General features: G+C 41.1%; 1 protein-coding gene and 1 pseudogene across 3 annotated transcripts in view; one reads left to right on the forward strand and one right to left on the reverse strand.

The window, feature by feature from the left end:
- TNPO3 (transportin 3) overlaps positions 1–13172 on the reverse strand; it is a 101172-nt gene that overhangs the window by 70632 nt on the left and 17368 nt on the right. Inside the window, exon 1 of one of the 3 annotated variants that reach the window (XM_023223532.2) lies at positions 4681–5804. The exons of the other annotated variants lie outside the window; for them this stretch is intronic. The gene's annotated coding sequence lies outside the window, so the exon portion shown is untranslated. Of the gene's footprint in view, positions 1–4680; positions 5805–13172 lie in introns of those variants that run through there. 3 annotated transcript variants of the gene reach the window in all.
- LOC111550226 lies at positions 5334–6540 on the forward strand (annotated as a pseudogene).

The following is a 13172-nucleotide window of genomic DNA, read 5'->3' on the forward strand; positions in this document are numbered from 1 at the left end:
CAGCCACCAAATGGATGAAAACCGAAGGAGCATAATCAGCATCCCGGATGCTGATTTGAGCCCGCTCAAATTCCTGATCAACAAAGTTATGAGATACAATAAAATGGTTTTTATTTCAAATCACTTAAGTTTTGGGGTAATCTGCTTCATCGTGGTAAACAATCAGAACCACCAGAAAACCAAACACTATATGCCTCTTGATGAAAGGAGATACCACAATAACAAGGAAATCAAATCTGTGCCTCATTGAGCCTCTAGATCCAGCAGCTAATCTGCAGGAAAAACAAAGGAGAGTAGAACTGAATCATGACAATAAAATCAGCAAAATCCACTGTGGGAAACTCTACAAGTCAAATGGCCCTGATAGTTCAACAGATAAATAATCTACAGAAGCCAGGTGTTGTGGCTCACACCTGTAGCCCCAGCACTCTGGGAGGCCAAAGCAGGAGGATCGCTTGAGGCCAGGAGTTTGAGACCAGCCAGGGTAACAAGCAAGACCCTGTCTCTATGACAAATTTTTGAAAAATTTGCCATGTGTGGTGGCATGCCCCTTAGTCCCAGCTAGGCTGAGGGGAAGGATCCCTTGAGCCCAGGAGTTTAAGGCTGCAGTGAGCCATGATCACACTTCGCACTCCAGCCTGGGCTACAGAGCGAGACTCTGTCAAAAAAAAAAAAAAAAAATTAAGAGAGAGAGAACCTGCAGATTAAGACACTCAGAAAACACATCAAAAAACAGGCTGGGCACTGTGGTTCACACCTGTAATCCCTGCACTTTGGGAGGCCAAGGCGGGTGGATCACCTGAGGTCAGAAATTCGAGACCAGCCTGGCCAACACGATGAAACCCCATCTCTACTAAAAATACAAAAATTAGCTGGGCATGGTGGTGGGTGCCTGTAATCCCAGTTACTCAGGAGGCTGAGGCAGGAGAACTGCTTGAACCCAGGAGGCAGAGACTGCAGTGAGCCAAGATTGCACCACTGCCCTCCAGCCTGGGCAACAACAGCGAAACCCCGGCTAAAAAAAAAAAAAAGAACCAGCTAGACCCACTAAGCCACTAAGTATAAAACCATAAAGAAACACAAAAGATTATTATAAAAGGACAGTGGTTACCTTTATGGGGAGGAAAGCAGTTATGTCAAGTGGTACAAGAATAGCTTCTGGAGTGGAATGGCCAGTAAAGTTCTATTTCTTTTCTTTTCTTTTTTTATAAAAATGGGACAGGGTCGGCCGGGCGCTGTGGCTCAAGCCTGTAATCCCAGCACTTTGGGAGGCCCAGACGGGCGGATCACAAGGTCAGGAGATCGAGACCATCCTGGCTAACATGGTGAAACCCCATCTCTACTAAAAATACAAAAAACTAGCCAGGCGAGGTGGCGGGCGCCTGTAGTCCCAGCTACTTGGGAGGCTGAGGCAGGAGAATGGCGTAAACCTGGGAGGCGGAGCTTGCAGTGAGCTGAGATCCGGCCACTGTACTCCAGCCTGGGCGACAGAGCAAGACTCTGTCTCAAAAAAAAAAAAAAAAAAGGGACAGGGTCTCGCTATGTTATCCAGGCTGGTCTCAAACTTCTGGGTTCAAGCAATCTTCTTGCCTCGGTCTCCCAAAGTGCCAAGATTACAGGTTTGAACCACTGTGCTCAAAGTTCTATTTCTTGACTTAGGTGGTGGTTAAAAGGACAACCGTATATAGTAATTCACTAAGCTACACATTTGCATTGTGTTTCTGTGTTTACATTTAGAAAACAAAACAGAACAACAATAAAAACCCCAATGTAGGCTGGGCGAAGTGGCTCACACCTGTAATCCCAGCACTTTGGGAGACCGAGACTGGTGTATCACCTGAGGTCAGGAGTTCTAGACCAGCCTGGCCAACATAGTGAAACCCCATCTCTGCTAAAAATACAAAAATTAGCCAGGCATGGTGGTGTGTGCCTGTAGTCCCAGCTACCCAGGAGGCTGAGGCAGGAGAATTACTTGAACCCGGGAGGTGGAGGTTGCAGTGAGCCGAGATTGTACCATTGCACTCCAGCCTGGGTGGCAGAGTGAGACTCTGTCTCAAAACAAACAAACAAACAAAAAAATCTTTTTCCCAAATGAAATCCACCTGTCAACCCACCAGGGTCAAGACCCTTGGGGAAAAAATTGCCTGTGCAGTGCCACATTGTGCAGAAACTAAATGATAGTTTAGTCAAGAACTATCTAAATGATAGAAACTAGCAGATACCAACCGTATCATTCTCAATTATCTGTACTTCTGACTTTAAACATTTCTATCTCCTTAAAAGTAGAGACCTCAAAAATGAAGGGCAGAAGCAAAAACAAAACAAAACAAAACAAAACAAAACAATTACTTACCCCCAGGCAAACCAGTAATCTTAGAGGTAGAGATGCAAAACTGGTTAACTTGGAGGGTAGGGATGCACAGGAGATTTATTTTTCAAGCACCTTTGATGATGTTTGTTTTTTTTTGAGAAGGAGTTTCGCTCTTGTTGGCCAAGCTGGAGTACAATGGCACAATCTCAGCTCACTGCAACCTCCGCCTTCCAGGTTCAAAAGATTCTCCTGCCTCAGCCTCCCAAGTAGCTGGGATTACATGCATGTGCCACCACACCCAGCTAATTTTTGTATTTTTAGTAGAGAAGTAGAGACGGGGTTTCACCATGTTGGCCAGGCTGGTCTCAAACTCCTGACTTCAGGTGATCTGCCTGCTTTGGTCTCCCAAAGTGCTGGGATTACAGGCATGAGCCACTGCATCCGGCTGTTTGATTATTTTTAAAATGTCTTTTGTAATTACCTTTTTATTAACTTGTACTTTATATTCAATTTTTTAAAAAGTGATACAGATCTTGTAAATTTTTTTTGACAGGGCCTCTCTCTGTCACTCAGGCTGGAGGGCAGTGGCACCATCACAGCTCACTGTAGCCTCAAATTCTTGGGCTCAAGTGATCTGCCTACCTTAGCCTCCTGCATAGCTGGGACTACAAGCATACATCACGGCACCCAGCTAATTTTTTTTTTTAATTTTTGTAGAGACAGGTCTTGCTATAATGCCTAAGTTGGTCTCAAACTCCTGGGCTTGCCTGCCTCAGCCTCCCAAAGTGCTAGGATTACTGGCATGAACAATCACATCCGGCCTGTAAGACTTTTTTCTATAAAATTTGTTTAGAAAAGGTAGTAAAGCTTTTTAATAACACACAGGAATTAGTTTCATGTCCATATGCTCCCTAAACAATAATGCTACCTCTCTCATAATATTTATCGGGTGTTTCAACTTTGGTTATAACAGACCATCTGGTATTATTACACCAATTCATAAACTACCAGAAAAGATTCACTAAGACCAGGCGCGGTGGCTCAGGCCTGCAATCCCAGCACTTTGGGAGGCCGAGGCAGGCAGATCACTTGAGGTCAGGAGTTCGAGACTAGCCCTCCCAATATGGTGAAACCCCATTTCTACTAAAACTACAAAAATTAGCCGGGTGTGATGGCACGCACTGTAATCCCAGCTACTCGGGAGGCTGAGGCAGGAGAATCGCTTGAACCCAGGAGGTGGATGTTGCAGTGAGCCAAGAACACGCTACTGCACTTCAACCTGGGCAACAGAGCAAGACTCGGTCTCAAAAAAAAAAAGGAAAAAGAAAAAAGAAAAAAGATTCACTAAATACTCCCGACAAAGAACATTTTTAAAGACACCAAAGCTAAAATATGAGGCCACAGATCCCAGAGAGAAAGGAATGGAAGAGCATAGAGTTCAGTTCACTCTTCGGCTCCACTTTTCCCCTCATGGCATTTGCCAATTTGAAAGTGGAAGACAAGAGGCTAAGAAGCTGAAGATCTCTGGACATCCTCACAAGACTGGGGAAATCAAAACTGGAATTCAGAGATATCGAAGAGGAGCCCTAGTAAATATTCCAAACTCTCAAGCTGGGACCCAGTGACGGAAACAAGAAATATACCACTCCTTAAAAAGACTGATACGTTAGGCCACAAAGTAAGTCTTAATACAGTTTCAAAGACTGAAATCATACAAAATATCTTTTCTGATCACAATTAAATAAAACTAGGAGTCAACAGCAAAAGGGAAACTAGAAATTTCCCAAATATGTGGAAATTAAACAACATACTCTTAAAAAAACCAATGGGTCAAGGAAGGGAAATCAGAAAACATCTTCAGACAAATGAAGATGTTTCTTGACTTGGGTGGTGGCTAAAAGGACATCCGCATATAGTAACTCACTAAGTTATACATTTGTGTTGTGTTTCTGTGTTTATGTTTAGAAAATAAAACAGAACAAAAACCCCAATGTTGCATATTAAACTGAACTAGTATAAAATCTAGTATAAAACTAAACTAAACTGAACTAGCATAAAAAACACAACATACCAAAATGTATGGGATGCAAAAAAAACTGTGCTGAGAAATAAAATGTATAACTGTATCTGCTTACATTAAAAAAGAAAAAAAGGTCTTAAGTCAACAACCTAATTTTATACCTTAAGGAAGCAGAAAAAGAACAAACTAAATCCAAAGCTAGCAGAAAGAAGGAAATAATAAAGATTTATGGCACAGATTAACAAAAGAGAGGATAGGAAAATCAAGGGAATGCTACAAAAAGATCAACAAGGTCAGTCCCGGCAGCCGCAGTCACTGGCCGCCCCTCTGCCAACAGCTCCAGCGCTACCTTGGGCCAGCATCTCTGGCGGGCAGAAGCAAGGCACTGACAGGCACAGCACAGAGGTCCTGTAGCTCTGGCTCAGAGAGCAGCATCTTCACTCTCCATGGTACCCAGGTGCTCTGAGAATGTTTCCACTGCTGCTCTGAGGGCACAAGAGGCAGGATTTGGAATTCCTGGAGAACTGTCTTTGTGAGAAGCTGGAAATATTTCTTTCAATTCCATCTCTTAGTTTTCCATTTTGTTGTGTTTCAGAGGAAAATCAAGACACCATGAAAAGTTTAGTAATGAGGAGTTTCACTGCCACTCGCTTCCTTGATGAAGGTTTTACTGCCAAAGACATTCTGGACCAAAAATTTAATGAATTTTCTTCTGATGATGATTAGGATGGCTTCTATGTCATGGACCTTAGAGACATTCTAAAGATACATCTAAGATGGTTAAAAGCTCTTCCTCATGTCACCCCCTTTCATGCAGTCAAACATAATGATAGCAGAGCCATCATAAAGACTCTCACTGCCACTGGGACAGGATTTGACTGTGCTAGCAAGGCTGAAATACAATTGGTGCAGATTCTGGGGATGCCCCCAAAGAGGTTTATCTATGCAAATTCTTGTAAACAAATGTCTCAAATTAAGTACACTGCCAATAATGGAGTCCAGATGATGATTTTCGGTAATAAGGTCAAGTTGATGTCAGTTGCCAGAACACACTCAAAGCAGAGTTGGTTTTTAAGATTGCAAATGATGATTCCAAAGCAGTCCGTCACCTCCGTGTTAAACCTGGTGCCAAGCTCAAAGCCAGCAGGCTTCTTCTGGAATGGGCAAAAGAGCTAAATATTGATGTCACTGGTGTCAGCTTCCATGTAGGAAGTAGCTGTACCAATCCTGAGACCTTTATGCAGGTAGCCTCCAATGTCCACTGTGTCTTTGACACAGGAGTTGAGTTTGGTTTCAGTATGTAACTGCTTGATACTGGCAGTTGCTTTCCTGGATCTGAGGATGTGAGGCTTAAATCTGAAGTATTACCAGTGTAATCAACCCAGCACAGTTTGACAAGTATTTTCCACCAGACTCTAGAGTGAAAGTCACAGCTAAGCCAGGCAGATATTTCATGTGGCATCAGCTTCATTGCCAAAAATATCATATTAAAAGAACAGACAGGGCCGGGCACGGTGGCTCATGCCTGTAATCCCAGTACTTTGGGAGGCCGAGGTGGGCAGATCATGAGGTCAGGAGATCGAGACCATCCTGGAGGCGGGCAGATCACAAGGTCAGGAGATCGAGACCATCCTGGCTAACACGGTGAAACCCCATCTCTACTAAAAAAAAAACACAAAAAATTAGCCAGGTGTGGTGGCGGGCGCCTTAGTCCCAGCTACTCGGGAGGTTGAGGCAGGAGAATGGCGTGAACCCAGGAGGCAGAGCTTACAGTGAGCCAAGATCATGCCACTGCACTCCAGCCTGAGTGACAGAGCGAGACTCTGTCTCAAAAAGAAAAAAAAAAAAAAAAAAGGACAGACTCTGATAAGGAAGATGAGTCAAGTGAACAGACCTTTAGGTATTATATGAATGATGAAGTATATGGATCATTTCATCAATCCTTTATGATCATGCACATGTAAAGCCCCTGCTGCAAAAGAGATCGACATCAGTGAGAAGTATTATTCATCCAGCATATGGGAAGAACATGTGATGGCCTTGATCAGATTGTTGAGCAGTGTGATCTGCCCAAAATATATGTAGGTAATTGGATGCTGCTCTTTAAAAACATGGGCACTGACACTTTTGCTGCTACTTCTACTTTCATTGGATTCCAGAGGCCAACAATCTACATGTGATATCAGGACCAGCATCGAAACTCATGTAGCAAATCTAGAACCACTACCTCCCACCCCAGATAGAGGAACAGGGCATTAGCACCCTACCTGTGACTTATGCTTGGGAAAATGGAATGAAACATCACTCAGCAACCTGTGCTTCCGCTAGTATTAATATGTAGATATCACTCTAGTAGTTGTTAACTATGAGTCCTGCTTGAATTAAGGGATTTCATAAGAGTTGGGTTCGCGTGGATGGGGCAAGATGGAAGACTAGTATATGGGTCACACATTATTTGTGTTCCTATGGGAACTATTTAAATATTTGTTTTATATGGATTTTTACTCACTTTTCGTTAAGAGTTGGGTTCGTATGGATGTGGCAATATGGAAGACTAGGATATAGTTCACACATTATTTATGTTCCTATGGAAACTATTTAAATATTTGTTTTATAAGGATTTTTATTCACTTTTCAGATATGGTACTCAAGAGTGCCCCTCGACTGCTAAGCAAGCATCTGTAGCTTGTACAATGGAATGGGCCATAGTGTTGTGACCTGTTTTTAAAGTAAAGTATTTCAAAATTAACAACAACAAAAAAATTGACAAAGCTTAAGCTAGATTAAGAAGTAAGAGAGAGCTGGGCACAGTGGCTCACGCCTGTTAATCCCAGCACTTTGGGAGGCCAAGGTGGGCAGATCACTTCAGATCAGGAGTTCAAGACCAGCCTGGTGAAATCCTGTCTCTACTAAAAATACACACACACACACACACACACACACACACACACACACACCAAATTAGCCAGGCCTGATAGCAGCTGCCTGTAGTCCCAGCTACTTGGGAGGCTAAGGCATGAGAATCGCTTGAACCCGGGAGGCAGAGGTTGCAGTGAGCCGAGATCGTGTCACAGCACTCCAGCCTGGGCGACAGAGTGAGGTTCTATGTCAAAAAAAAAAAAAAAAAAGAAAGAAAGAAAGAAATAAGAGAGAGGATTTAAATAATCAGAAATGAAAGTCAGGAGATGACTACCAATTTTACAGAAATAAAAAGGGTTATAAAAACTATTATGAATAACTGCAAGTGAACATATTGAATAACTTACATGAAATAAACAATTCCTAGAAACATAACCTACCAAGACTAAATCATGAAGAAACAGAAAATCTGAATAGACCTATAACTCGTAAAGAGATTAAATCAGTAATGAAAAACTTCCCAATGAAGAAAAGCCTAGGAACAAATGGCTTTACTGGTGAATTCTACAAAACATGTAAAGAAATAACATTAATCCTTTTCAAACTCTTTCCAAAAACTGAAGAGGAAAGAACACTTCCTACTCATTCTATGAAACCAGCATTATTCTGACACCGAAGCTAGAAGAAACAAGAAAAGAAAATTATAGACTAATAACATCCATTATGAATAGTAATGCAAAAACCCTTAATAAAATACTAACAAATGGAACTCAATAGCATATTTTTTTCTCAATTTTTAAGTTTTTATTTTCAAAATTTTAAATTTAGAGAGGGGGTGCTGCTATGTTGCCCAGATGGGTTTCGAGCTCCTGGTCTTAAGCAATCCTCCTGCCTCAGCCTCCCAAATAGGTCAGATTACAGGCATGAGCCATCATGCCTGGCTTTTCAACAGCATATTGAAGGGATTATACATCATCATCAAGTGGGATTTATACCTGGAATGCAAGGGTGGTTCAACATATGAAAATCAAAGTAATCCACCACATTAACAGAATGAAGAAGGAAAAGACATGGTCATCTCAATTTATGCAAAAAAAGCATCTGACAGACTTTGACACCCTTTCATGATAAAGACACTCAACAAACCAGGAAGGAAACAACTTCAACATAATAAAGGCCATATATGCAAAAATCAACAGCTAACACCATACAACACTGAAGACAAAAAGCTTTTCTAACAGGAACAAGACTAGGATGTCTACTGTTGCCACTTCTATTCAACATAGCGTTCAAAGTTCTAGCCAGAGCAATTAGGCAAGAAAAACAAAAGGCATCTAAGTTGAAAGGAAGAAATAAAATAATCTCTGGTCACACATAATGTAAGAGCATTCTACATGATCTTACATGTAGAAAACCCAAAAGATTCCATAAGAAGACTGTTAGACTTAATAAATGAATTTGGCAAAGTTGCAGATCACAAAATTAACAGATTAAAATTAGTTGCTTCTACATACTAACAATGAAAAATCTGAAAAGAAACAATTCCATTTACAATAGAATAAAAAAGAATAAAATACTCAGGAATAAGCTTAACCAAGGAGATTAAAGACTTGTATACTGAAAATTACAAAACATTGCTGAAAGAAATTAAAGATGACACCAATAAATGAAAGACATCTCATGTTCATGGACTGGAAGACTTAATATTGTTAAGATTTCAGTACTACCCAATGCAATCTACAGATTCAATGTAACCTTCACCAAAATCTCAGTGACATTTTCTGCAGAAAATGGAATTGTTTCCTTCACATGGAATCTCAAGAGACCCCAAAGAGCCAAAAAAATCTTAAAAAAGAATAATATTGGAGGTCTCATACTTCTAATTTCAACACTTATTACAACAAAGCCATAGTAATCAAAACAATATGGTATGGTACTAGCATAAAGACAGACACATAGACCAATATAATGGAATAGACCCAGAAATAAACCCTCCTGTAAAGGATTCAAATGATCTTTGACAAGGGTGCCAAGACTACACAATGGTGCTAGGAAAACTGAATATTCACATGAAAAAAAACAAAGTTAGTCCCTTACATCACACATAAAAGCTAACTCAAAAAGGACTAAAGACCTAAACGTAAGACCTGAAACTATAAAACTCTTAGAAGAAAGCCTAGGAGAAAAGTTTCATAATCATTGCAATTGACAACGATTTCTTGGATGGCATTTCTTGAACAAATATTTCTCCCAAGAAGATACACAAATGGTTAACAGGCATATGAAAAGATGCTCAACATCACCAACCATAGGGAAAGGCAAATCAAAGCCACAATGAAATATTACCTCACACCCAAGACAATGACCACTATCCAAAAAAAGCAAAAAACCTCAGAAAATAATAAGTGTTAACAAGGATGTGGAAAAATTGGAACCTTTGCATCACTGGTGGGAATGGGGATGGAGGCTCCCAAAAAATTAAAAATAGAACTATCATATGTTCCAAAAATCCCAGTTCTAGCTATATATCTAAAAGAACTGAATATAAAATCTCAAACAGGGCCAGGCACAGTGGCTCACACCTGTAATCCCAGCACTTTGGGAGGCAGGTGATCACTTGAGGCCAGGAGTTCAAGACCAGTCTGGCCAACATGGCAAAACCCCATCTCTACCAAAAATACAAAAATTAGCCAGACATGGTGGCACACGACTGTTAATCTCAGCTACTTGGGAGGCTGAGGCATGAGAATCACCTGAACTTGGGAGGCGGAGATTGTAGTGAACCAAGATCATGCCACTGCACTCCAGCCTGGGCAACAGAGCTAAACTCAAAAAAAAAAAAAGATCTCGAATAGATAAGATATTTGCACACCCATGTCCAACTGCAGCCAACTGCAGCATTATTCACAATAACCAAGAGACAGAAGCAACCTAAATGCCCATCTATGGATAAATGGATAAACAAATGTATATATATGCAGTGGAATGTTACTAAGCCTTCAAGAAGGAAATTCTGACACACACTACAACATGGATGAACCTCAAGGACATTATACTAAGTGAAAATACATTTATCACTAAAAGATAAATACTGAATGATTCTAACTTACATAAGATATCTAAAGTAGCAAGACTCATAGAAACAGAAAGTAGGCCAGGCCCAGGGGCTCATGCCTGTAATCCCAACACTTTGGGAAACTGAGGCAGGAAGACTGCTTGAGCCCTAGGAGCTCAGGACCAGTCTGGGCAACAAGGTGAAATTAGCTTGCCATGATGGCGTGTCTGTAGTCCCAGCTACTGGGGGGTGTGGGCAGGAATGCTGAGGTGGGAGTATTGCTTGAGCCTAGGATGCAGAGGTTGCAGTGAGCCATGATCACGCCACTGCAATCCAGCCTGGACGACAGAGCAAGACCCTGTCTAGGAAAACAAAACAAAAAAACGGTTGAAACACAGTTTAGAATCTGCTCAATTCCTTTTTGAATTTCAAAGAGATCTGTTCCTGTCATAAAGACCTGCCAGAGGCAAAAGAAAATCATTTCAGGAAGAAAACATCATTTATCTCTTCAACTTTTCTTAAACAACATATCAAGCATCTACCAAACAAAAGCAAAGCCAGGCCAGGAACACTGGCTCACACCTATAATCCTAGCACTTTGGGAGGCTGAGGTGGGAGGATCACTTGAAGCCAGGGGCTTAAGACCAACCTGGGCAACAAAGTGAGACATCACATCATCTCTACACAAAAAAGAAATAAATAAATAAATTAACCAGATGTGGTGGTACATGCTTGTAATACCAGCTACTCTGGAGGCTGTGGTGGAAGGTCCATTTATTTGAGCCCAGGAGGTCAAGGCTGCAGTGAGCCGTGATCACACCACTGCACTCCAGCCTAGGTGACAGAGCGAGACCACGTCTGAGAGGGGAGAAAAGCAAAACCAAGTGACAACAACTAGAAAGAAACAGACAATAGAAAATAACCATTATCTAGATAATGAATTATCAAAGACTAAAATAACTGATGTCTTAACCAAAGTAATAAAACATCACCAATAGCTTTTATGTGACTCCTGATGTGATTCAGTAAAAACGACAAATTATTGTCTATGCAGTATTCTTCCAAAAAAGGTTTGACCTAAATGCAATCATAAGAAAAGAACCAGACAAATCTAAATAGCGAGGCATACTAAAAACTAAGACAAAATGGCCCACTCTGGATTTGTGTGGGGTGTGTGTGTTTTTTCTTCTCTTTTTTTTTTTTTTTTTTTTGAGATGGAATCTCGCTCTGTCACCCAGGCTGGAATGCAGTGGTGTGATCTCGGCTCACTGAAACCACCGCCTCCTAGGTTCAAGCGATTCTCCTGCCTCAGCCTCCCGAGTAGCTGGGACTCCAGGCGTCTGCCACCACACCCGGCTAATTTTGTATTTTTAATAGAGACGGGGGTTTCACCATATTGGCCAGGCTGGTCTTGAACTCCTGACCTCATGATCTGCCCGCCTCGGCCTCCCAAAGTGCTGGGATTACAGGCATGAGCCATCGCACCCAGCCATGTGTGTATGTTTTAAAGGGACAGGGTCTTGACACAGTTGCTCAGTCTGGCTTCCTGGGCTCAAGCAACCCTCCCACCTCAGCCTCCTGTGTAGCTGGGGCTACAGGTGTGCACCACCATACCTGTCTTGGATTTGTGTTTTAATATCATTATCATAAAAGAAAAAAATACCCAGGTAATTAAAGAGACACAACAACCAAAAGAAAAGCATTACCCTTGAAGGATCCTAGATTAGGGAAAATAAAATTTTAGAAAGCTAGAGAAATCTGTCACTAGAGCAATTAGGAAAATTTGAATACAGACTGATAATACCATCATATCAATGTTAAATTTCTTGCGAGCGACAACAGTTTTAGTTTATTTTAGAAAAATGTCCTTGTTCTTACAAGATACAAGTGGAAATGTTTTTTTTTTTTTTGAGACGGAGTCTCCCTCTGTCGCCCAGGCTGGAGTGCAGTGGCCAGATCTCAGCTCACTGCAAGCTCCGCCTCCCGGGTTCACGCCATTCTCTTGCCTCAGCCTCCCGAGTAGCTGCGACTACAGGCGCCCGCCACCTTGTCCGGCTAGTTTTTTGTATTTTTTAGTAGAGACGGGGTTTCACCGTGTTAGCCAGGGTGGTCTCGATCTCCTAAACTCGTGATCCGCCCATCTCGGCCTCCCAAAGTGCTGGGATTACAGGCTTGAGCCACCGCGCCCGGCCACAAGTGGAAATGTTTAAGGAGTAGGGCATTATAAGGTTTACTTCTAAAAGGTTAAAAGAAACAGTTGGAAAAAATGAATAACTGATTAATATATGCAAAGACTTAGAAGACAAAACTGGAGAAATTCCATTAATAAATGGAATATATTAAAAAGAATTAAAAGGAAATTCTAGAAGTAAAAAATACGGTAACTGAAATTAAGAACCTTTAGAAAGAGCCTGAAATTAAGAACCATTAGAAAGGGCCAAACAGCAAATCAGACAAATGAAGAATTATAGATTACTATGCTTGATAACAGGTCAATAAAAAACAGAAAGACTGAAGCACAAAGTCAAAAAAAGGATAGAAGGTAAACAATGAGAAGAATGCAAGCGACATGTGGGACACAGTAAAAAAGGCTAAGACATATATAACTGAAATCCTAGTAGGAAAAGAGAAAACGGAAATCAGGAACAAATGAAGAATAATGAAAAAGCAGTTAAATATATGCGTAAATCCAATTAACACTGATTACATAAAGCAATAATATCTTGTGGGATTTAAAATACATGAAGAATAAAAATACCTCAGAAGAGTTCCACATCCACCTAAGATATATAATGACAGAAACAATACTGCTTTCCACAAGTTAATAATACACAAAAGCAAATAAACTATAAAATAACCTTGCTCAAATGCATCAGAAAGCTGAGGTCTTAGGGCAACCAAGTTGACTGAAATCTAAGGACAGACCT

Source organism: Piliocolobus tephrosceles, chromosome 8 (genome assembly GCF_002776525.5).
Source record: "Piliocolobus tephrosceles isolate RC106 chromosome 8, ASM277652v3, whole genome shotgun sequence".
Taxonomy (NCBI): domain Eukaryota; kingdom Metazoa; phylum Chordata; class Mammalia; order Primates; family Cercopithecidae; genus Piliocolobus; species Piliocolobus tephrosceles.